This window comes from Miscanthus floridulus, chromosome 10 (assembly GCF_019320115.1).
Source record: "Miscanthus floridulus cultivar M001 chromosome 10, ASM1932011v1, whole genome shotgun sequence".
Taxonomy (NCBI): Eukaryota; Viridiplantae; Streptophyta; class Magnoliopsida; order Poales; family Poaceae; genus Miscanthus; species Miscanthus floridulus.
Window position 1 is genome coordinate 22,391,389 of NC_089589.1, and position 26,858 is coordinate 22,418,246.

General features: G+C 47.0%; 2 pseudogenes; both read right to left on the reverse strand.

The window, feature by feature from the left end:
• Positions 1–6,555: 6,555 nt before the first annotated feature.
• LOC136488187 (NAC domain-containing protein 4-like) lies at positions 6,556–7,952 on the reverse strand (annotated as a pseudogene).
• Positions 7,953–10,236: 2,284 nt separating this feature from the next.
• Positions 10,237–20,265, reverse strand: LOC136488188 (putative disease resistance protein RGA4; annotated as a pseudogene).
• Positions 20,266–26,858: the final 6,593 nt, after the last annotated feature.

Below are 26,858 nucleotides of genomic sequence, written 5' to 3' on the forward strand. Positions count from 1 at the left end.
TACTGCCTTCGCTGTCTTGGTTCTTGGTTTTTGTTCTAATTCTTCCTTTGATTGTATTTCTTGCCTTAGTACTGCTTTTGTGGTGCTTTGTTTGGGGCTACCTCCGGCGTCTGTTGCCCTTGCTGGCTATTCCCTTGCTGCTCTATGTTGAAAACTTGTTGATCTGACGGTTGGTGGGGCTTTGACTTGCCTTGGCTTCTGTTGCCCCTTTGTCCATTCCTGTTGTTCCCTTGGTACTGTTTGTTCAGATTTTGCTCCTCTAGCCTTCTACAAAGGTCGTTGTCTGACTTTAAATACTTCTCAAACTCACTGTATAGTTCTTCTATGGTACACTAGTAGAGAAACGACCTTTGATCCAGCTCGAAATTTGGCTTTAGTCCCGGTATATTTTGCGCCCGGGACTAGAGAGACCTTTAGTCCCGGTTTGTAGGTCCAACTCGGGACTAAAGGTCCCTGCCCAACGGCTACTGCGGCAGACTTTTGCTGCAGGGGACCTTTAGTCCCGGTTGGAGCTACCAACCGGGACTAAAGGTTAACTTTTACTCCCGGTTGGTCCCTCCAACCGGGAGTAAAAGTCTACTCCTGGCTGGAGGCTCCGTCCGGGACTAGAAAGGACCTTTAGTCCCGGTTGCTGTCTCCAACCGGGACTAAAGCTTGAAACTGTAACAGGCAGCTTTTGAGCTGACACTGACAGGGTATCAATTAGTCCCGGTTGCCGTGCTTTACAATTAGTCCCGGTTGACACTGACAGGGTAACAGGCAGCCCTGCATGATTCATTATAATGAATGCATCAATTAGTCCCGGTTGCCGTGCTTTAAGTCCCGGTTGCCGTGCTTTACTTGTACTAGGAAGTAGCAATATGTATCAATTAGTCCCGGCTCTACTTGTTGCCGTGCTTTACTTGCCGTGCTTTACTTGTACTAGGAAGTAGCAATATGTATCAATTAGTCCCGGCTCTACGTGTTGCCGTGCTTTACTTGTCGTGCTTTACTTGTTGCCGTGCTTTACTTGCCGTGCTTTACTTGTTGCCGTGCTTTACTTGCCGTGCATTTGTTGCAATTAGTCCCGGCTGGTATTACGAGCCTGGACTAAAGGTTTACCTTTAGTCCCGGCTGGTATTATCAGCCGGGACTAAAGGTCTTTTAGTCCCGGGCGTTTACAGGAGCCTCGATGGGCCAGCTCAACCTGAAGCCCACACATAGGAGAGATCATATACCAGAATGGAGCGGCCCAGTACGCAATATGCTGGAATTGCTGACCAGTCCCACCTATTAGCACCACCTCGCTTGCTCAGAAGAGTGAAAGCTAACTCAAAAGCTCAGCTCTAGAGCCATGCACCACGATCTTACTTGAATAGGATCTGTTCTATAAGATCGTACCGCTGCATCCTTGACTAAACATTATAAACATGTAGAATACGTATATTCTAGCAGCGTAGAATGCGTATTCGAAAGCCAAAACGAATCATCAATTGAAAATAGAAACAAAAAAAAAGAAAAAATATTGAAAGTCCCGGTAGCAGCGTAGAATGCGAACGAAAATTGAAAGTCCCGCTAGCAGTGTAGAATGCGAACGAATCATCAATTGAAAATAGAAAAAAAAGAAAAAGAAAATAGAAACAAAGAAAAGAAAAAAAGAAAACCTTTAGTCCCGGTTGGTAATACGACTAAAGGGCCGGCCCACGTGGCCAGGCCGGGAGACCTCTTTAGCCCCGGTTGGTATTACCAACCGGGACTAAAGGTGGATCTTTAGTCCCGGGCGAGAAACCGGGACTAAAGGAGGGGCCCTTTAGTCCCGGATTCGTGCTCCCGGTTGGGAAACCGGGACTGAAGGGGGTTAAGAACCGGGAGTACAGCTCGTTTCTCTACTAGTGGTATTTGGCTTCTCCCGGGCCAGATGAGCAGCGAAGGCTCCAATACGGAGACCTTTAATTGCTGCTTCGATTGCCACATCTTCTGGGACGTTTGGTGCCTTCGCTTTGAGCTACACGAATGTTTGAAAATAATCCCTCAGGGCCTCACCTTGATTTTGCTTGCACTGGAAGAGGTCCATTGAGGTTAAGGATTCCGTGCTGAACCCTTTGAAGTTGGCTATGATCTTGTTGCGGAGGTCCTCCCATGAGTATACCGAACTTGGTCTCAGCATAGAGTACCATGCCAATGCATCACCTTCGGCTGCAATAACGAATGACTTGGCTAGGACAGTGTCATTCCCCCCTACGGAGGCTATGGCTGCCTCAAAACTCATGATGAATTGGCGCGAGTCTGACCTTCCGTTAAACTTGGGCAGGGTGATGGGTTTGTAAGATGGGGGCCAAGGTGAGCTTTGTATTCCTTCGGATAGTGAAGATTTTGAATCTATGGTTCTGTGGACTGTAGGTGAGGTGAAAGGCGCGTTGAAGGTTGGTTGGGCGGCCATTCGTGGCGAAGGGTTTGGTCTGTTGTGGCATCTGCACCTTGATTTGCAGCGGGGGCAGATAATGCTCTGTGTCCTGCAGTTCCTTGGTCTGTTGTGGTCTTGTGGGAGTAGAGCAAAATGCCTGGCCGGGACGGGCTAGTTGTTGCATTTATGATAGAGATGCCGAATTGTTAGATTTGCGATTCATGTATGTATAATAGTATATATAAACGAGTACACAAGTTTGGACGCAGAGCTAGCTAGGCATGTAAAATTAAATGTAGAGAAATACTGCGTCATGGGAACAACGTACCTGTTGAGAGATGGCTGGATGGAACTGGAAGTACGTTGGACCAAGTGCCGGCGTGGTTTGTGGAACGGCGCCTGCTGGCTATCAGTTGCAAGGTTGGAGATGGCCAGATCCGGCCTCGGTGCAGTCGTCGGAATCTTGGCATCTCTGTTCTTCTCTGCCGCATTGATCCCATCACGTCGCATTGATCACAGTGTCACATTAATTCGAGCTTTACATTGAACACTGTGCTCTGTATCGTGAACCTGTTGCTATGTGCCGTGAACCCAGCTAGCCAGCCAGTCACAGATTCACAGTGTGAGGACAGCTTACCCCGCAAACCCAGCCACGCGTCCCGAGGTAGGGGGGCGCATGCAGCAGCCGCACGCCGCAGTCCGTAGTCCGCCTCGCGGCCGTGTCTGCCGCACCCATCACGTCGCATTGATCCCAGCGGCCGCTCTCTGTTCTTCTCTACCGCGCCGTGATGGATCGGTGGCGTGGCAGACCCTGCCACGTCACCGGTTAGCGTCCCGGTCGTCGCCACGTCAGCCCTCTCGCCGTGCCACTATGCATGGCGCGACACAGGCATTTCGCCGCGCCATGGCAATAGGCGCGGCCAAAAGTGTTAGATTTGGAAATAAAAAACAAACAGTGTTAGATTTAAAATTAGTTAAAAAAAGTGTTAAAATTAAAAAAAAATCTCCCCCGACAAGGCTATGTATGGGTAGTGGATCATGTATGTCTACAGAAATGCAGCCCGTTCGGTTGACCGGTTCGTATCGTTGCTGATTCGTGAAGAAGTACTGTTGGCTGATTTGTGTGAGAGAAAAATACTGTTCCGGCTGGAAATTTACGATCGTTTACGACAAGCCACAGCCAAACGAACAGGCTGATGGAGTTGAGGGCTTCTATTGGATTATATGTAAAAAAACCAGACCATCAAAAGTAAGGGGACCCCACGAATCTAAAGTAGGGGCCTTGGTTTGTGGGCTTCTGTTGAAGTTGGTCACCTATCTTAATTGATTCACAAAGGCGCGGCTACTGCCTCTATAAATTGATGATTTGTAGAGACAATGGCCGTAGGTGCTTGCTAGTATAAATGATTAATAGCGGCTGACATTTATCTGGTTCTTGTGTCACTATTTTCTCCCAAAACCTTTTTTTTATACTGTGGCCTGCGGTGGCCCTCACTACTGGATTCAGGTTCTTTGTCGAGTGCCTGAGGCACTCGGCAAAGCCTTTGCTGAGTGTGGCACTCGGCAAAGAACACACGGCAAAAAATTGATCGGCAAAGTCCTCTTTGCCGAGAGCCCCAGGGGCACTCGGCAAAGAAAAGCGACCGTCACGGCGCCGGCCCCGTTGACGGTCGCTTTGCCGAGTGCCAACCCTGCAGGCACTCGGCAAAGATTTTTAATTTTTTTTTAAAAAAAATTCTTTGCCGAGTGTCCTCTATCCGGCCCTCGGCAAAGATGTTTTATTTTTTTTTTCTAAAAATTCTTTGCCGAGTGCCCCTTGGCCGGCGCTCGGAAAAGTTTGAATTTTTTTTTAAAAAAATTCTTTGCCGAGTGCCCTCTGGCCGGCACTCGGCAAAGTTTGAATTTTTTTTAAAAAAAATTCTTTGCCGAGTACCATGGTCATGGCACTCGGCAAAGCTGGAAAAATGGTTTTCCACCCATGCTTCTTGCCTTGCCCCGCCCTCATGACGGCCTCTCCATCGAAGTCCTGGGTGCTCGGATCGTGGTTTGGCCCATGGAGCGACCTCGCCACCTCAGTGTACTCACTGATGCGGGAGTGGATGCTCGGGTTCGTGTATGCCTCGGGCGGGTCCTCCAGGTTGAAGGAGACGTCGACGTCGCCTTGCCCTTGTGGGCCATACACCATGCCTGGAAGTCCGAGCAAGCCTGGCCACTATGTGACGCCAACTGCGAGAAAGACAGCACGATGATTAGAAATCAGGCAGAACTGAGCGTCACAATAGATAAATGAATTCGCGTACCCATGCTTGTTTGTATCCGGCGAGGCTGTGGCTGCCTTGATGGTGTGCTGGACCTTGCATCTGCAAACGACGGTCCCGGGCATTCCTGTGCATCTTGAGGTACTCCTCCGTGAACCACCTCTCCACCATCATCGCCCAGCACTCGGGTACGCTTGGCACCACCAGGGAATCATCTACACGTCATCAAGTATTGGACATATAAGAAGATCAAATTAAACCAACTTAATGTCAAAACGAATCAATATTGATGTTCTTCATTTACCTCAAGGTACTGCTCCCGGGTCAGCTGCATCTCTCTTGCGTCTTTCTTAGTTTTCCTCTCCCCAAGCTTCGACCCGTAGTAGGTTACGATGGCCTGGATGCGCATCTCGTGATGCATGTCGGTGACGAGTTTTTTACAGGCTTTGGTAGTCACTTGCTCCGCCCTGGCCTCAAATCCCTCCTCGCATCTGTAATAAGTCTGCATACAAAAGCGATGTATCCATTCATTATTTCAAGAAAAGTCCAATGAATGCGACGTATTGAGCAATGTTGTGCGAGGGAGACTTACCCAAAACTCTGCCTTCACCCGCACCGCCTTGTTGGGGTACTCCGCATCGAGGGCGACTGACGTAGTGGTCAAACGAGTAGGCCAGCTCCGTCTTCGATGCGTACGTGACAATGCCGGGGAAGTGTTGCCTGCATAGAAGACCCAGGATGCCGTTGACTAGCCGTGCGCTACCACCCGACACAACCACCCAGTTCCTGCACAAGTGATTAAGAAAAATTATTAGTTTTTTTTCATCATATCATATGAAGTAGTGGTGATAACATATAAAGTTACTTACTTTTGCCCTTCGGGGCGAATCACTGGGCGTTGGTGAGGAAGCGGAACCTGTGGGAGGCTCACGGGACCTCGCAAGTAGACACTCGAAGAGGAGTCGGAGGAAGCGGAACCCGTGCCTGCCGCCTCTAACTCGTCGTCCTCGTGCGGCCCCTCCTCCTCGTCCGTCTGCCGAACTAGCTCCTCGTCCAACTCGTCCACGGGCGCCACCTCCTCCTCCAGCTCCTCCTCACGCGGCGTGGGAGGAGACGGCCCCCTCCTACGGCTGGCGGTCCTCCTCCTCCTCATGTCCGATCCCTCCGCCGCCCCCTCCGCCTCCTCCTGCAGCCGGCGTGGTCTTTGGTAAATCGAGTTCACGGACCTATGACGGTCACCCCGCCATCTTTGTTCAATCACCTGCAATAAAAAAGAAAAACAAGACGTAATTAGAAATAGGTGCAAAAATGAACAAAACATAATTACAAAAAACATAGTAATACATGTATTAGAAATATATGCAAAAATGAACAAAACATAATTACAAAAAACATAGTATTACATGTATTAGAAATAATCTTTATGATTGAGATTAGCTGGATCATATGTCTCGTCATCACTATCAACATTGTCCAACTCATCAACACTATCCGAAGGAGGAATGTTGTCTTCATTGTCATTGCCTAAACGTAATCGCTCAAGCATTTGTATGTCCTTCAGATTTCGCACCTCGTCTCCAGCGTCCTCGTCATCATCCCTTTCATTGTCTACTTCCATTCCTATCTCTTCGGTTAAGTCTATGTCAAACCTCCCTTGAAGCCCCTCTTCTTGACAGAACTCTCCATCATATGTGTTTGGGTTGAAGTTGTAATCTTCATCGTTTGGGACAGGTAGTTTACCGTGTGGCGATACCTTGTGCACAATAGACCAACCCTTAAGATGCTCGGTGTCTTTGCACGCGTATGACGTATAATAAACCTGGACGGCCTGTTGAGCCACAATGTAGACATCTTTTCCTGGATAGACGGAATCCTGTCGAATCTCGACTAGCCCAAGCTTAGGGGTCCGTCTCGTTACTCCAGGATAAAACCAGTGGCATTTGAATATGACAGGAGTAAGAGGTTTGGAACCATAGAATGACCGTCGTACTGCACCATGCTCGCCAGGAACGGCGAGGCGGAGGCCGCCAGGGCAACGTGATCCGTGGCGGCGGCAGAGGGGAGGAGGCAGGGTGGTGGGGTCAGGAAGTGGCCCTCCAGCGCGTTGGAGAAGCAGGTCACGTGTGGCGCCGGTGTCGGTGCCGTTGGCGTCAGCTCGATGGACGCCGCCGCCACCGCCACTGGAAGTGACATGTTGGCGCCGCTGCCGCCGGACACGTCCATCAGCGGGGGCAGCGCGCAAGCGGCGAAGTCGTCCGCCATGGACATGGACGGCCCCACGACGTCCTCCATCCCCATGCAAGCGACCGATGATGACCTCTTGCTGCTGGCCACTGACGGCGGCTCGATGCTCTTCTTGAACACCCTGCACAGCACCCAGTCGTCCTGCGAAGCATGCAGCCAAGACACATAGAGATGAACGAGGTTAGACGGATCCACACGCCACTCGCTCGCTCAACCAACCGATGGATGGATGGATCGATCGGTGACATGCATGCGCAAGCAACAAAAGCTAGCACCTTTGACGCGCCAGCTCTGACCGACGCCGACGGCATGAGGCTGCTGCTGCTGGCGGCGGCGGCGGCGGCGGCGTGCTTGCCGTGGAGGCGGTACTCGTGCATGACCCAGCCGGTCTTGCCACCCCTGGGGGCCCTCCCCATGTAGAAGACGAGCGTCTTCTTCAAGCCGACGAGGGCCTTGCCCCTGAAGATCTCCCTGTCCTTGCCCGTCGCCTTCCAGTAGCCGGACTCGGTGGCCCGGTTCGTCCGCAGCCCCGTCGGGTACTTGCGGTCCTTGACGCAGAAGAAGTACCACTCCTTCTCCCCCATCGTCGCCCGATCTGCACACCACCATACATGGCGCGCGCGTGTGACGACGTCGTCCTTCGTTAATGAAGGACGAATAACCTTAAATTTGATAGGACTCATCATTTGCTAGTAGATCTTACATGGCAGGTCCCATGCATGGCTCGCACTTGTTGAGGTCGGCCACGCCAACGGCGCGCGGGGCGAAGCGGGGGTCGGCGGCCTTCCTGGCAAGGTAGTGCGTGATGAGCTCCTCGTCGGTGGGGTGGAATCGGAATCCAGGCGGCAGCTCCATGGCCTCCTCCTGCTGGTGATGGTGCACGTCGTGCTCCATCTCCTGCCTGGCTACTGAGCTAAGGATCGCCGTCGTCTAAGCCTGCTTTTGATCACTGCTTGCAACTAAACCTGAGACTGAGACGCAAAAACACACAGAATTAAACAGTACTCTTCACTCGTCAGCTAGCATAATTAAACAACGACTTGACAAGATTATTTGGTACTGCAAGAAAATCAGGCAAAATCAATTGTGGACCTAGCCAGCTACATGAATGAACCAAATTAAACAATCAACAACGCTGAATCGATCGATGCAGCTAATACATGGAGATCGAACACATAATAAAGAAACAGCAGGGCAAGTTGGCGCCAAGGCCAACCTTGTTGGCGCCAAAAGCCATCAGGATGATAGTTCGTAGATTTCTTCAATTCTTCCATAGTAGTCGAGTACATCAGTGTCGGGCGTAACAACTCCGCTGTTTGTGGTTTGTAAGCATCGTATGTGACAACGTGCACGAAATCTTCTGAAATTTTTATCATAGCCTCCACATACGATATCACGACATCTCAACAAGTTTCATGATTTTCGGACTTCGTTTGCTTTTTATAGAATTTAAAAACACTTCGCACGGCAAGTTCGCGGTCATGTTTCGTGAACGAGATAGTCCGAAATTTTGGGTCCGTTCCTGGATACGGCCTCACACTACACTCAGTAACATGACTATCATTTTTCGAATCATTAAATTCCATTATTCGTACCACGTGCAGTTCAAATTTATATTTTTCTGAAAAAATTCAAGTAAACGAAATAAAGTAACTAAATATATCAAAAAGCCACAAAAAATTCCCAAATTCTAACGAGGAGTTCCTAGTACTTAAAAAGGGCTGCACAAAAAAATTGGAGGCCAAAAACAAAAAAAAACTTTGCCGAGCGCCGGGGCATGGCACTTGGCAAAGGGGGTCTTTGCCGAGTGCCAAGAATAAGGCGCTCGGCAAAGAGGGTTTTTGAATTTTTTTTAGAAATTTTCTCTTTGCCGAGTGCCTTCACAGGGGCACTCGGCAAAGGTATTTCAGAAAAAAAAGTAATTTTTTAATTCCTCTCTTTGCCGAGTGCCGAATCAGTGGACACTCGGCAAAGACATTTCAAAAAAAAATATTGAATATTTGCCGAGCGCCGTGTCAGGGGCACTCGGCAAAGTATTTTCCAAAAAAAAAAATCTTTGCCGAGTGCCTTAACAGCAGGCACTCGGCAAAGAAGGACGTGGCCGAACACCGTTACGCGGGGCAGCCTATGCCGAGTGCCGCGCTTTTGCCAAGAGCCTGGCACTCGGCAAAGAAGTCCTTTGCCGAGTGCCCTTTTTTGCCGAGTGCAATTCTTTGCCGAGTGCCCGATTTTTGACACTCGGCAAAGGCCCTGTTTCCAGTAGTGCCTGCCCATAAATATATCTATACGAGAAACTAAGTTTGAAAGAGATATAAGATGTGGACAATAGGAGAGAGAAGATAAATGATTAGACCAAAATCTATCTTGAAGAAACCTTGAATATAATTACTTTGTGTAGTGTGTATATAACTTATCAAATACTAGTTAAAAACCATCTTATATTTTTAGGTTGAGTTTGCCAAAATAATGTCAGTTCAGAAACAAAACCTACCAAAAAGGCTAGGTACCAGTTATTTGTACTCGGTTATCAGAGAGGATCATCCAGACACAGAGATCGTTGGGTTCTGCAAGTCTGGCATGCCTGGATGCCTTTACCGATTGGATCATCTGGCAGTGCGAATTGAAAAGACGGTGTCGGAGCTTCAACTACTGTGCCCTCCCTAGTTTAATCTACCTGTGCCCTGCGTGCCTCCGAGGGCGATAATAAACAAAAAAAGATTCCTCCATGGAAGTTCAACTCTCTTCATGCCATGCCGAATATAACGAAGGACAAGAAGCTAAGGTCGTCGATGGTAAACTAAATACATAATCAACTCATCGATCGGCTGGCGCGCTGTCATCGCGCTGGCGACGTATGGCATATGCGAGTGTCATGCTTGTTGGCGGGCGAAATTTAATGAGACGCCGGACGACCTGCTTGGAGTCATGGAGTGTCACGTGGCCGTTTATTGTACACCGATGATCGCATGTTCATTGGCGGACTCCGGAGATGGAAGAAGAAGATGACGCCGTTGCTTGGCTGGGAATGATCTGTGAAAGGGCGTTGGAACTTAGAAGTCAACTGATGATATATGTATGTGGTATATACCATTCCTTAGATGCCCTTACACAGACTGGATCACCATCATGATTGGGTAGTGCTATTTTAAAATAGGCAATTTTTGCTAAATAATCAGGATGGCCAGACGCGTGTTGACGCGTCGAACCCTTGTATGCGAAGTGAATGAAGACGCGTCTGTGATTAGCTTTTCTTACGTAGTGTCTGTCTGTCGCGAGAGAAGCTGATGATGCAGAAGAAAAAGACGCAGTCATGGACTCATGGTAAATTTAGCTAGTGTGTTTGTTTCACTGCTAATCAGGTTTCAAGAACATCAAAGAATGAGATGTATTTTTGTCCTCATCCGATGCACAGTGCGACTCGCAGGTCTCAATCAAGAACACATACTGTAGGCACAACCAGCAAAATTAGTTGTAGTACAACCCCAGATCGACCACCCAAACGCCCAAATCCATATTCAGCTACACTCGTGATGACGTTTCCTTTTGCTGTTGCAGCCGCCCATATGTCGTCTGATAACCAATATACGCTGCATACCCGACTGCTTCCATCCACTGCTCTGACAAGGAGGCGACGCCCATGGCTTCATTGCAGTGCAGACATGCCCCACGCAACCAGGCGACCACATGACGATAAGAATTGCACCTGCACGCGTTGATCAATTCTGGTTTACTGCATGAAACAAAGAGCAATGTACGAGTAGCTGTTTCAAGTGATCCTTGAGGATCACTTGAAACGGCACATGGAGTGAAGAAATTTAGCGGAAAGCACTAACTAGCGAGGGCAAAGTTACCTGAATCGTGAACAGAGGGGAAGGCGTTTGTCAGCATGCGCACGTCGTCCTACCAGCATTTCGTCTTCAATCGGACATGTTTGACAGTAAGCAAACAATGCACGTGCCAAGCAGCCTGAGGATGAGAGATTTAATTTTTTTTTCAACAGGAGGAAGCTAAAAGAACAGAGTCTCTGATAATAAAAGTTATTTTAGACGGAGCTGCTGAGTTAATTTTTACCTTGACCAATGGTAGCTCGACTGATATTTGTCTCAAAGTGGAAAGGATCTCTTGTGTACATCACGTACCATTTCCTGCCATTACCGTCTGCATAGGCCTTGACATGCTGGATATGTTTCAGCTTGTCCCACTCAGGGCTTGATTTCCTTGCCGCAATCGATGTGAGCAACGATAAGGTGCAGTGTAGCTCCAAATGCCTTGGGTTTACATCCTTCAGATATCTTGGTAGAGTTTCCATGCCATAATCCTCCAGCAGGAGTGTCTGGAGAGCTGGTACACCCTTCAATACCTTCATTCTGGGGCAGTTGCAGATGACAAGATTCTTCAGGCTTGGTAGAAAACTAATCCTCTCCAGGTCAGTGTTTCTGAACGCTTCAAGCAGAACAACATGAGAAAAGTGGTCCAAAGATTTTAGGCAGTTGACGTCATTTACATGGAGTTCCCTCAGATTCTTTGTGTGGAAGGCAAGGCCACGTGGAACGTGACTCAAGTTGCATCTCTTGAGTTGAAGATACTCCAAGACAGGCATGGCATGCACTTGTTCCTCCCACTCCCACTCCTCCCATTCCACCATTCCTATAAAATTTAGCTTGAGCAATCTAGAGAACCCAGCAGCTACCCGAGAACGCTTGCAACACACGAATTCTTGCCCAAGGACGCCTGATGGCTGGGGCCCTGTCGACCTGTAGGAGCTCCAACCATGGGAGCTGACACAGGCCATCAGGAAGTTCGGTGCAGCAGGCCAGGTCATCCATTGTCAGAATTCTCAAGCTCTCAAGGGGCATAGATTCTGTCGACATCATCCATCTTGGGAGTCGCTGACCAAAATACCCATGGATGTGAAGATTTTTCTAAGGAAGATGGAGGGCAAAGCTCATTAAAAACCTCCTCAATTTGTAACTTCTTCTCAGAGTCGCCTTCTTTATCTTTTTCCAGCCGACCATCAGCTCCAAGTCTACTGGTGCAACTTAGTGCCAGTTCTCTTAGGCATGCCTTTACACTAAGCCTGACTTCTGTAGCAAATGATGAAGAAGATACATTCTCCATGAGTCTTATACCAAGCTCAGTTAGCTGGCAAAGAGGACCCAGATCTTGCAAACTACACCGGTCACCATCCATGTGGGTTGGAAACCCATGTAATTTCCTCAAAGAGGTTATACCACGAAAACCCTCTGGTATACTTTTTATAGATGTCCTGCTAAGTTTAAGAAACCTCAAGTGTTGTAGCATTCCAATGCTACTAGGAAGCTTAACCAAACTCTGACAACGAAAAAGGCTAATATACTGCAAGAACTTCAACTTGCCAATATTCTCAGGTAAGCTAGATGCGTTACTATTTTCTATTGATAAATACCTCAAGTGTTTGAGTTGATACAAAGATTCAACTAATAAATCAAAATTATTTATGGACTCCAAATGTAGTGTCCGAAGACTTGAAAAGGGACCCAATGAATCACCAGGCTTTATCTTTACATGCCCAACCAATATCAGTGTTCTTAGTGATGTATGTGCTTGTAGAGAACACCACTCTAAATCATTTGATTCTGATCCTTTGTTTTGCAGGGATAAACGAATCAACTTTTGTGAATTGAGTTTATTCAACATAATACCAATTTCACTATTGTGACCCACTAGTGCCTCATTTCCTGCCACATACTGAGCAAAAGAGCGAACAACATCATGCATGTTGCAAACAACATGATCAATGTACCTTTTATTTGGCTCAATAAGGTTTCTCTGAATTAATTCGTCATAGTACTCTTTTCCTATTTCCTCTAAGTCACGTGAGGTTCCATGAAGAAATCCTTCACTGATCCACATGCCAACAATGTCACCAACCAAAAAAATTGTGTCCTTAGGAAGGAGGGAGTAATGCAAAAAACAATGTTTCAAGCCTGGACCCAAGTCATCATAGCTAAGATATATTGAATTGCTTAACTCTTTAGGCATTTGAGAAACTGACCATAGAGAGTCCTTTAAGACATTTTCCCAGTCGACTGGCCTTATATTTTTCTGGCGTAGCAGACCTCCAATAACTTTGACCGCGAGTGGTAAACCATCGCATTTTTCTATAATTCCCATTCCAATATCCTTTAGCATTTCAAGCTGGGGCTCATCATTTACACTTCTAACTACCTGCAAGCATATCAGACTAATTAGATAAGCATTCATTTTTTCACCAGTACGGCAAATGTGGAGATCAGGTTAATACAAAGCGCATGATAAATAAATTGCACTGCCCCTTTGTCACTAACAAGATAGAACTTCAAGCTCAATTTTTTAATGCTCTGGTGGGACACAATTTTTGGTCCTCTTCATTTATATATGCATGTGCACATAACAAAATAGAAAAGGCATCTAACAATCTACATGCTACTCATTTTTAGCTACATCGATCTCACTACAGGAACTGCTGGATTCCCCGAGTGCCGGTTGCACTCGGGGAAGGCCCAGTTGCACTCGGGGAAGCCTTCCCCGAGTGCAACACTCGGGGAAGAGCCTCCAGCTAATCCTCTCACGGGAAAGTCGCCTTCCCCGAGTGTCAAAAATCGTGCACTCGGGGAAGGCTTTACCGAGTGCCGTGCTGGCACTCGGGGAAGACTTGACGCCGTTGGCCGGCGGCCGACGTTGTTTTTTTTTTGATTTTCTTCCCCGAGTGCAACACTCGGGAAAGATTTTTGAATTTTTTTTTTAAAATACTCTTTGCCGAGTGCCGAAGTTCAGGCACTCGGGGAAGAAATTTGTTTTTTTTTTATAAAAATCCCTCTTCCCCGAGTGCCACAGCACAGGCACTCGGGGAAGCCACCTCTAAAATTCTTTTTTTTTGTTTTTTGCTTTTCCACGTAAACAACAAAGCATATATATATATATATATATATATATATATATATATATATATATATATATATCACAAACCAAACCACAAATCAACACCAATATGTCACAAACCACATTTATATATCACAAACGACCAAATTTGTCCGAAATCCACAATATATTACAAACCACACGTTCAAAAGTACACACTATTCCAAGTTCACAAGTTCAATACAAAAAAACGACTCCGAAGGCGGCTCACGGCGACTATGAGGGGTGGGACGCCCCAGCACCTTCCAGACATGCTCAGGGACGTAGCCTCGAACCATTGATGGAAGAAGCCGCTCAATCCATATGTGAAAGTCATGACTCTTCATCCCTAAGACTTTGCCAGTTTCTGGGTTCGCTCCCCTCCTCAGATTCGCTGCAAACCCATCAGAGAAACTTAACGTCTGCATCCATTCTATCACTTCCGTCCTGTGCTTCTTTTCCAAGACGTAATCAGCCTTAGGCCTTTTCCATGGTTTGTTGTCTCTTGGAGGCAGCATCTGTAGCTTAGGTCTATCGCATAGTGTTGCCATGTCTACTCTGGCCTTAGGGTTGTCCTTTGTCTTGTCAGGAATGTCCATGAGTGTTGCCCAAAGTGCTTCGGCGACATTCTTCTCAGTGTGCATTACATCTATGTTATGTGGAAGGAGAAGGTCATCAAAATAGGGAAGCCTCTCCAATCCCGGCTTATGAGTCCACATATGTTCCACACCATAGCCCACAAAGCGATCTTTCTTTGGCTTATCTTTCTTTGGATTACCGTTCTTTCTTTTACCCTTCTTTGGATTATCTTCCTGCGCTGGGACCACGAGAGCATCTATCTGAGCATGAACCTGGGCACTTGTCATCTTCTGAGGTGCACTAGTCATCACCGTGGCACCTTTCGTGAAGTTCTTGGTGTCTCTTCTGAATGCATGGTCAAGAGGGAGGAACTGTCGATGCTTGTCGAACGACGAGAACTTGCCACCCTTCTTCAACCAAATGAACTGTAGAGCTGCCTTGCATACCGGGCATGGATACTTCCCGTGGACACACCAGCCGGTGAATATCCCATACGCCAGAAAGTCATGCATAGAGTATTGGTACCAAACATACATTTTGAAGTTCCTCCTTGTAGCTCGGTCATAAGTCAATACGCCTTTATTCCAAGCCTCGATCAATTCATCATAAACAGGCTCCATGTACACACCCATTTTGTCTCCCGGGTGTCCAGGAATTATCAACGTCAAAAATATGTTTTGCCGTTGAAGTAGGTCCCCGGGGGGGAGATTGAGGGAGATAGCGAACACGGGCCAACAAGTGTATGGGGCCGACATCATTCCATAAGGATTGAACCCATCCGTTGCCAGCGCAACACGTACATTACGGGCCTCTTCATCTTTGCCACGATGCTTGGCATTAAAGCTTTTCCATGCTTCACCATCTGCTGGATGTATCATCTTGTCTTTATTGTATCGAACACCATTCTTGTGCCATCTCATCTGTTTCGCGGACTCCTCTTTCATGAATAGCTGTTGGAGCCTCGGTATGATCGGAAGGTGTCGTAGGACTTTCATGGGGATCCTCTCATTCTGCTCCTTCTTGCCATCACCTTTGTCTACCTCCACATATCTAGAGGATTTACACTTTGGACAGTACTTTGCATCCTTATGTTCTTTCCTAAATAGGATGCACCCCTTTGGACAACAATGTATCTGGTCATACGGCACTTCAGTGCCCGAAGGAGTTTTGTTGACTCGTACAAGTTTGGAGGCAGCTGATGACCCGCCGGAAGCAGATCCCCAATAATTGCCACCATATCATCGAAGCATTTTCGAGTCATGTTGTGCTGTGACTTCAACCCCAATAGGCGCCCAATGGCATCTAGTTGAGAAATCGATGTCTTCTCATGTAGGAACTTCTGTGCCGATTTCAACATGTCCAAGAACACCTTAGCGCTTGGCTCTGGCTCCTCCTCCCCATCCTCCTGCTCGTCCTCCATACGTCCTTCAGCGAACATCGCATCCGCATAGTCACCTAACCATCCTGCTACCCCGCCATCACCATCAAATGCCTCCAAGCCTCGTCTCACGACCTCCTCTCTAGGACGGTAGGGTTCACCATGGTGCACCCACCGGGTATAGTTTGGCATAAATCCATACTTGCAAAGATGCTTCATCATGACTTCCCTTGTTCTTCTTTTCTTGTTTTCACATTCGCTGCAGGGACAGAACGTGTCTCTCGCTCCCTTAGCTGCCTTAAATGCATGGTCCAAGAATTTCTCGGTCTTATCCATCCATTCACGGGTGATTTGAGACTGACTTGGGCGTCCCGTGTACATCCACTCACGGGTATCCATCCTCTAGCATATACACATAACGGAGTAAAGTAACCATCAGTTGCATCTGCACGGCGTGCCTACTGTCTAATAGGTGAGGATAGGTCCTAATCCCACCCGCGGATGCGTAGATGAGGTTAGTTTCCATGCTCTACTCCGATCCGAGACAGAATTTCGGCAGCACCAACCCGCTGCTCTCCCGATACACGTCCTGGAAGGGAGAGTGTGTATCTAGAGAACAACAGGTAGGTGGTGCCGAAACTCCGTCTCGGATCCGAGCAGAACATGGAAACTAACCCATCTACCCATCCGCGGGCTGTCCAATTACACCTGGACAATCCGAAATAGATACGGTCATAGATATGCAGAGATCCGCATACCTCCAATCGTATCTGTTTCGGACGGGAGACGCCTAACTGGGCTACACCGATCTACGTACGACAACGGTAAGGAAAAGAGCTTAATTATACCTAGGGTGGCGGTGGAGAAAGGCTAGCGACGCAGTGGCGATTCGGTGCAGTGGCGAGTCGGTGCTGTGCAGGTAGGACCGCAGCGCCGACGAAGACGATCGAGGTCGCCTAGGTGCTCCGATACCCCTGCGACAGGTCCTGCTCTGCAAAAGAAGAAAAACAGCACTATAAGTACAAAATTTCGGCAGAACCTCCCCTGGATGGGGAGGTTTCGATAACCTGCAAGAAAAACCGTCGACACGATGGCCGACGTCCACATTTGGGGCACGATGGCCCACACATCCACAATTCCGGCACGAAGGCCGTCAACACATAAACAGCGCGATGGCCGACAACCAGAACGGGACGGTTCATATACCTTGGGCGTTGGCGGGACGTGCACGCGGAGAAGAAGACGCCGACAACGGGACAGGACGTGGCGACGGTGGCACCTCCTCCCCTTCTTTCTCCTCCTCCTCCCCTTCCCCTTCTTCTTCCTCCTTCCTCCACCTACCTCCTCCTTCTCTGCTCCCTGACCAGCGCCAGGGGCTGGGCTCCACACGGACAGACGGACGGATAGGGGCCAGGCGGCTTGCCTCGGGGCTGGGGAGGGGGCGCGCCGGCCGGACGGGCCCCGACGCGTAGGGACAGGGGCGCGCCGGCGGGGCCGCGCCGTCGTCTTGGGCTACGGGGGCGCGCCGGCGGGGCCTGAGGGGTTGCGCGGCACAGGGGCTGCGGGGGCGCGACGCCGTCTCGGGCTGCGGGAGCGCGCCGGCGGGGCCTGCTGGGGCGCACGGTGCGGGGGCTGCGGCGGCGCGCTGCGCTGCGGGGGCTGCGGGGGGCGCGCGGGGCTGTGGGGGGCGCGACGCCGTCTCGGGCTGCGGGAGCGCGCCGGCGGAGCCTGCTGGGGCGCGCGGCGCGGGGGCTGCGGCGGCGCGCGGCGCTGCGGGGGCTGCGGGGGGCGCGCGGGGCTGCGGGGGGCGCGCGGCGAGCGGCAGCGGCGCGTGGAGGGAGCTGGCGGCGGCGGGGTAGCGCACGGACGGGGCGGGCTGGCGAGTGTGGGGTGGGGGTGGGGTGGCCGGTTAGGTTTAGATAAGGCCTGTTGGGCCTTTTTTTTTAAGTCTTCCCCGAGTGCCCTGTCCTGGCACTCGGGAAAGAGCCTCTTCGCCGAGTGCCAGGGAAGGCACTCGGGGAAGAATTTTTGTTTTTTTTGTTTTTTTACCTCATTTTTTTTGTGAGGCCTTCCCACATTGTTTAAAACTGCATGTTCATATTTGGGACAATTTTGACTTATTTTGTTATATTTCGTTAGTTTTTTTCGTTTCGTTGAATTTTTTTGCATACTTTGAATTTGAACTGCAGGTGCATGAAATAATAGAATTTGGTGATTCAAAAAATTATATTAATGATATTTGGTGTATGTTGATGCCTTATCCAGGAACTCGCATGAAATGTCGAGCATCTTGTTGATGTAACATGACGAACAACTTGCGGGAAAAGTGTATTTAAATTATATAAAATCCGAACGAAGTCCAAAAATCACGAAACTTGTCTGGGCATCGTGTTATCGCATGTAGAGGCTATGATAAAAAATCGAGAAGGTTTCGACGAAGTTGCAACGTCGGATGCCTAAAACTCAAACATCTCCGCATACGATCATATGCACTTTCCACATTAGATCGTCCTAGTGAAGTTAGAACTTGTACATTGATTTTCCCCAATTTTCAATGTTCTATATTAAAGGAAATGTAAATAAGTCACTTTTTGAGCATATTAAATCAAATATAATTAAATCAGTGGTCCACAGTTATTTTAGAGTAACATAGCTATAAACTTTGGGAACTAATTTGGTAAAAGAATCATTTTTCCCAATTCCACGGTAATTTTTACCCATGCATGCACATACTGTTTACTAGTACACAAAGGGCCTATAGTTCCAGTTAGGACACCCCTTTAGTCCCGGTTTCTCACCCTTTACTCCTGGCATAGGCAGCCCGGACTGAAGGGACCTTTAGTTTCGGTTGGCAACACCAACCGGGACACCAGGACTAAAAGGGCCTCCAGGCCACTCCCGGGGGCGGGCACCTTTAGTCCCGGTTAAGCTCTCCACTGATCTTTTTGAGCGCAAGATGTCCATACTAAGAAAAAGGTAAGGTTTTCTTAATTATACCTCATAAAAAACCATAAAATGAACTTATTATTGTTTCCTAAGTCTGTAAACTGAATTTTCTAGGGAATTTACCATTTCTTATTGCCTTCATTGTCAGTGTTACGCAATGGCACTCAAAATTTCCATTACAAAACCATGAAAATTCCGTGCACTTTTCCCACAAAAAAAAATGATGTAGACTTGTTGTACAGGTTCTTGTTTGAATGTCTTGATGAAACTGTGAATAACTGGTGGGGTCCCTAAAATATGAAACTATCAGGCAACTGACGCTTTATATTTGTAATATCGCAATATATACTAAATATACTAGATTTTTGCCACATAAAAAGAATACGTCAAGTGGTAGCAGATCGAGCCCTTACTTTTAAGAGTGCACCAAATATAATGTGATGCAGCTAACAAGCACGACGTCTGAATGAAAACCAAAGGAAATTTTCAAAGAATGGGTGAGCTTGTATGGACCTGTTTCTTGAGAAGCAACCATGCATCCCCAGGGTCAAGTTTATTGATATGGTGGTAGGGTTCCTCTGCCATCATTCCTCGTGCAACATTGTCATGCCTAGTGGTGATGAGGACACGGGTACCATGAGCTAGGGCAGCATTGAGGAAGGGCGTTCTAAGCACACCCTCCCATGCACGATAGTCCCAGACATCATCCATTATCAATAAGGTCCTATGTCCCTTTAAGGCTTCTATTAGAGCTCGCTCTTGCAGTGTCTTTGCATTTCCGGCAACATGGTGGTATCCCCCAGCTTCAGAGATTGCTCTCCTCAACAGCTCAATCTCATCAAAGTCTTGGTTGACACTCAACCATATTTTCTTTGTGAAATCTTGTTGTATTATGTCATTATTAAAGATCTTTTGGGCAAGGGTGGTCTTACCAATCCCTCCAACTCCCACAATGGCGAAAACCATAATTCTGTTATATTCTTGTTGTGTTTGATACTCTTTTGTGAGCATCGCCACTAGATTTTTTGTGTCCTCCTCAATCTTCTCACCAACCAAACTGATCCATCGAGGGCCCCCGATGTCTCACGTGTACTTGAACCAAATGATGCCTTCTTACTTGCATCGTCCTCATAGGAACCAAGGTTGATGAAGTTGAATGACGCGCTGCGTGCCTTGATGTCATCTAGCCTCTTGTTAAGGTTCTTGATGCGGTTTCCAATATCATGGGCATGGAGGGGAGTCCGCATGCAGAATAGCAATGGGTTGAAGCATCCCATGTCCCGGCTTGGGCCTTGCTCCATGGCCTTGAGCTGGCACAGATCCAGGATGTTTGTGGCATCATACATGGCATCCCGAAGCTCTCCCACCCATGCTTTCACATTTAGATCAGTGATGTTCCTCCTATCAGCATCTGTGAGGAAGTTCTTGAGATCTCCAAGCTTGACTCCCATCTTGTCAATCTCCCCGGTGACCCCTAGTAGTATATGCACCTCTTCTTTAGCCATGTTCACCAACATGTGTTGGATGTAGGATGCCAAAACAGCAAGGACAGCCACCATGGCAGTGAGCTTGTATGGCTATTTTTCTGCAACAAAAGCAAACCATCATTTATAGGTTCAATAGCCTATAAACTCGGTGCATCCAAAAAAATATCTATAGCACGAAATATGTACATTATGAATATATATATAGGTATGTAGTTAGTGATACTAATTTGGTGACATAAGTTTTGGTGCTCTTTTCAATAAATCTAGTTAAATTTAAATAGTTCGACTTAATACAACTCTAGAAGTTGAACTAATTTGGGACGAAGGGAGCACTGGAGTGGTTGCACCTCACGTTCGGTAACCATGCATATGGAACAATTCATATCTTCTAGCCTCTTAAAATGTGTATTATTGTTTCCTACCCAAAGTCAGGGACGGTAGTGTTAAAGTATTGATTCTCTGCATTGCATGTTTTTTTGCTGGTGATGCAGATGCTAATTATTCATAAATTTAATGCGACTTATGCAGTACAACACTTCTAATAATTGAAGTAAAATGGGAGGCCCTAATACAAATATAGCATTATTCCTTTTTTTTTGACAGAGAGGCATACGAATCCAATAATAACGCACTCGTTGCCGTAATGAACATATCGTAATCTGATACAATGGCTACTTTGCAGTTTCATATGTCTCTCAACTAATCACAAATCAGATGTTATCTCTGGGGTGATTTGATTGATCCTACTCGTCACGAACAAGCCGAGAACCTGTTGTCGACAAATGGGAGGCAGAGCTATGCATGCATGCAAGAAAATACAAACGGCCATGCTAGAAACGAACCTGGGTTGGCGTGGCCAGAACAGTTGCCGCCGTGGTTTATTCCGAGATCTGATTTTACAGCTCGACTGAGGCCGTGGAGGCAGCGGAGAAGGCCAATGGTGAGGTTTCCGGTAGGCGGTAGCCCAGTGTGTAAGGGGCGAGATCAAATCAAATTAAGTGAAAACAGCAAGGCTTTTGGTTCCAATGTGGAGTGGTTGGCCATGGATGAGTAAGGGAAGAAGATGATGGCTGGGATGGGGCGGTGACTGTGAGAGGAGGCAGTAATATATACAGTAGGCTGCCAAACAAGCTCTATAGTAGGTACCAAGGACGAGAAATTGCGTGGAAATATCCGCGCGTATGACATTGTGAAAATATTGTAAAGTAACCCCCCTAAATTTGTATTTGTATATAGATTATCCACCTACATCGTTACTAAAATTAACGTAAAAACCCCTGAATCTGTATGTAAATCACCTACTTATTATTTACTATAAAAAATATGACAGTCTAATGATCCACATATTCTTCTTCTTAATTACTCACTTATGTAATAAATGTATTATATTTGTCATATTAAAAAAAGAACATGTGTATAATAAGAATGCTTGAAGCAATGAGCATACATGATGTATTTTTCCGTCAGACATACCTAGCTCAAGCAAAAATTTCTTTTTCGAAAGATCCATTACCGGCTTTCATTGATAAGATTAGAGAATAATTACAGTAAAAGTTCTGGCACAAGCTACGCCAACATCCATTTATGCTCGGAGCTCAGCTAAGTGAGGTCCAAGCCACCCCTGGTTTGCCTGAGGACTAATTTATATACGTTGGAGGAACAACTAGGCCATTTGCCATTTCTGGCTGATCCACTACATGAGACTGGACGTCTCTCTGCACGGCAGTATAAGTTGCAGCCCTTTGTTTCCTGCATGTGCCCACGTATTGGCTTCATCATAAATGGATTCCATAATCTTCTGCACTTGCCTGCATTCCTTCATGAAAACTCTGCTGTTTCTTTCACGCCACACTTCCCAGATGGTCAACACGATCAGTGATCTCACACTACTAGAAACTCGAATTGTTCTATGGGTGACAAATTTTTCTGTGCGTTTTTTTGGGTACGCACAGAAAAATTACGATTTTTCTGTGGGTTTCAAAATATCCCGATAGAAAAATACGAAAACCCACAGAATAATTGTATGATTTTTCTGTGTGTGACAATACACACACGGAAAAAATCAGCACCCACAGAAAAATGAAACTTATTCTGTCGGTTCTTTAAAAACGCACAGAAAAATATATACACGCACAGAAAAAAATATAATTATTCTGTCGGTTATTTTAAAACGCACAGAAAAAAGGTACACACACAGGAAAAAAAACGAAGAAGTCCTAACCCTAACCCTAACCCGCCGCGGACTCGCCCGCTCGGCTCCTCACGCACGCACGCTCCCCTCCCTCCCCTTCTTCTTTCCCGTCGCTCCCTCCCCAGCCCCCCACACTCCCCTCCCCTCCCCTCCTCCCGCACCTGCAACCGCCCCCTCCCCTCCCTCCCCTTCTTCCTCGGCGCGGTACCTTCTTCCCGAGATCCGGATCGTACCTTCCCAAAATCGTTGTGCCGCGCACGCTCACCCCCCCAATCCTCCAAATCGTACCTGCCCTCCAAATCACGCTGCCGCCCTCCCATCCGCTGTTGACCCCAAATCTCATGCCACCCCGCCGCACTCACCTCCCTCCCCAACTTCCCTACCTCTCCGGCGACGCTCTTTCCCTCTCCGGCGGACATGGCGGCGGCGACGGCGGTGATGGTGAGCACGGCGGGCTCCCTGCTGTCGATGCGGCAAGAGCCGGCGCCGGAGCTCAAGCTCCACGCACTCGCCAGCCCCAGCTCCCTCGTCCATGCCTTCTGGCACCAGATCTCCACCAGCGTCTCCTCCATGTAAGTCCCCTACTCCCTTGGCGAAGCCCCAGCCGCGCGCTCCACTCCTGCCCCCCCTCAATTTGCCCGTTCTGCCGCTGCCCCGCGCGACAGCGGGTGCTGCAGCGCCCGCTTTGTTCTCGCGCGCATGCTTTGATTGCGTTGGTTACTGATAGCCTGATGCTATGTGGGTGGAAATATCCTGGAGATAGGAGACCTTTCTACAGATTCTATGCTTTTCAAGATATATTATATAATTTCTACTACATTAGTTCTGTTGCCATTCAGCACTGGTACCTCCAATGCAAAATAAGCAATATAATTTTTTGTTGTTGTTAACACCATGCCTATAAAATAGATATATGAATGATGAATAACCTTTGATGTACATGATTAGCTATACATTAGTCAACTCAAAAAGATGCAAGAGAATCATTTGACTTAAACATTAATAGATTTTTTTTGTCTGTACATACCAGTCAGTCAGTCACCGGACCATCAATTTGTCTTCTTTGGTTTCAGAGGAAGAGACTCTGGCCTTTATTGAAAGGAATATCATGGATAAATTCGGCATGGACAGGTGATGATTCTGAAAATAGATTCCATAGTTCCATCAGTCCAAAGGAGTCGTAGAGATACAGATCCTAGCATCTACAACCAAAGACTTCAAGCAGCAAACCAGCAAAAGACCCAGCAGATAGAGATTCCACAAGGATATCATTATGGCACAGATTATAATACCATTCATATGATTCCAAATCTGAGGTATCAAGGTACCCAAAATTTTAATCCGCAGATGGGTCAACAATTGCAGAGAAATCCATATTCAAGTGCTGATGAGTTGTTGCTCAGAGTGACCGAGATGATGAAGAATCAGTTCGGTTTGAAGCCAAAAGGGCAGACCTTCTCATACAAATGCCCATATCCAGAGTGGTATGATTTGGTCGCTGTTCCTACAAATTACAGGCTCCTAGAGTTTGCTAAGTTCACTGGCCAGGATAGCACAAGCACAATAGAACATCTCAGTTGGTACCTTACACAGTTGGGCAAAGCAATCGTTGAAGAGGCCCATCGAGTTTGTTTCTTCTCCTTGTCCCTATCAGGACCAGCCTTCACTTGGTTCTCATCGCTGCCAGTTAACTCCATTGCCAATTGGGCTGACCTAGAGAAGAAGTTTCATACATATTTTTACACTGGGACAGGAGAAAAGAAAATTACCAATTTGACAACTATAAGTAGAGAACTAATGAATCGGGCACCGAGTTTCTTCATAGCTTCTGAGAGACCAGGAATTTGTGCTTCTCATTGAACTTGACCGATGACCAGCTAGCTGCTTTTGGCCGATCAAGGAATGTTGCCAATGTGGAGAGAGAAACTACTTGGGCAAGAATTGGACAATTTAGGTCAGTTGGCTCAACGAGTGGTAGCGCTCAATAGCCAATTCCAGAATATGCGCAGAGATACCCGATTCTAGAAGAATGCCGCAATTTCCGAAGCCTATAATTCATATTCAATTGATGACAGCTATGAGGGCAACGAAGAAGAAGAGATTGCTGCAGCCGAACGGAATTGGGGTAAGAAGACAGTGATGGTGCCAAGTCCTTGGGGAAAAGGAGTTGAAGAGAGCTATGATTTCGATGTCACAAAATCGGACAAGCTCTTCGATTTCTTGCTTGAGAAGGGATAGATCAAGTTGCCCGACAATCATGTTATGTTGCCTCCCAATCAGTTGAAGAATAAGAAGTTCTTCAAATTTCACAACGCTACTTCTCATTCTACTAATGAGTGCAAAGTTTTCCAGCAACATATACAGAGGGCTATTCAGCAAGGAAGGCTCAAATTTGATACACCTCGAAAGCTGAAAGTTGACGATAATCCTTTCCCAAGAGATCAGAACATGGTTGATGCTAGGTTGCTCAAAAGGAAGACTAAAGTCCTAACATCAACTAGGGCCAAAGAAGCCGGAACCATCAACCTGAAGATGCAAATATCGGCTGATGGATATAGAGAGATTGAAAGGCATCGTGACCAATAGAAGAGCCAATATGAGCAGGGTGAGACGTCAAGGGATGGGGCGACAAGGCCGCATGTTACATCTCGTATTTTGTTGAATAAATGGCAGCGGTAGACGGAAAAGGATTATCAGTGTTGGTTAGAAGAGAAAGAATACCAGCGTCAACAAGGGAAAGAGTGGTATGAAAGAAACCAAGCTGAATCACATTGGAATTGTCCTTTCTTCAGACATTGTTGGAATAAAGGTTTGAAATTGCCTACTAAAAATAATTGCTCAGAGTGCAGTGAGCAATATTAGGAGCTTGGAAGCGAGTTGTTGATCAAAATTGGGCTGATCATGGAGAAGAAGATAATGAGGAAGAATATGTTTGGCAGGAAGGGCAATGGTGTCCAGGAGGTTTGACAAGAAGCCATAAAAGAAGGGTGCAACGCCTAAGGAACAGAGAGTTTGAATAGGCTCAGGCATCTGGTGGACCTCAAGTGTGGCGTGCTAAACAAATAGCCGATAGAGGTCAACTTTTGGCTAATATTAAAATGGCTTTTCTATTGCCATCGGAATTTAGAGCTCCAGCAGACCAAGAAGTTTATTCAAATTTTGATGAATCAGAGTATGAGAAGATAGTTGCCAAGCTGGCAGTTGTACATCAAGCTATATTCGATAAGCCAGCCAAGCATCGGCACTTGAAGGCTTTATATGTGAAAGGTTTCATTGATGGGAAGCCATTGAGCAAAATGTTGGTGGATGGAAGTGCTTCTATCAATCTTATGCCTTATACCACTTTCTGTAAACTTGGCAAAGGACCAGGAGATTTGATTGAGACCGACATGATGCTTAAGGATTTTGGGGGTAATGCATCTAAGACAAGGGGGCAATGAACATCGAATTGACAATCAGAAGTAAAACTTTGCTCACCACATTCTTCGTCATTAGTGGGAAAGGGTCATACAGTTTACTCCTTGGTTGTGATTGGATTCATGCAAATTGTTGTGTACCGTTGACTATGCATCAGTGCTTGATTCAGTGGCATGGAGACGATGTTGAGCTGGTTCATGCTGATGATTCTATAAGTATCGCAATAGCCGATCCAGTATATTGGGAACTGGAAGACTTTGAGTGTTTTTCTGGCAAGCTATGGGAATGAGGCTTCATTAAGATCAATGATGAAAGTCAACAGCCGATCCAAGCAATCGGCTCTAAGAGTTTGTTTTAATGGATAACCCGATAGATGGTACAAATGGTAAGATATGGCATGGCTTCACGTCGGCCGGTAAATTAAAGGAAATAGACATTGGTCCTGGAGATAGTCCTAGGCCGACGTATGTGAGCGCTAAGACGAATCCTGAGTACAAGCCAGAGTTGATAAATTTATTAAAGGAAATTTAAAGATTGTTTTGCTTAATGAGATGTCTAGCCTAGATCGATAAACTGTTTAATCTTTGGTCTAAAGATTCTAGTCCAACCTATCAAGAAGTGATCGATGGAAAATGTTTGAAGGAATATTATCCTAGCGTTTGGATCAACACTTGATAGCCAATTTGTTCAGTCGTCGGCTCTAACAGCCGGTACCAGAAGGTTATCGCCTTTTGCTCAAAATTACCCCAGAAAGGGGGAAAAGCCGATACAAGATGTATTGCCTATAGAGCAAAAACAAACACAGGAACAATCATGACACTACAGAAAGTACACAGATACAATCATAGAAAAATGGAAGATTTTATTCGTTGATCAGTTTGCCCTAAATACAAACTAATCGAAGACATTGTTTATCACATCGTGAGCGGATGTGATGTCCACGATAGCCTCCGTTGCATCGATGAACTCCTCGATCAAGTCCTCGTGCTACTTAGGGCTGTGGCCCATCGGGAAACCAGTCTCCATGCTATGGAGCTCGTACCCATTCTGGACCTGC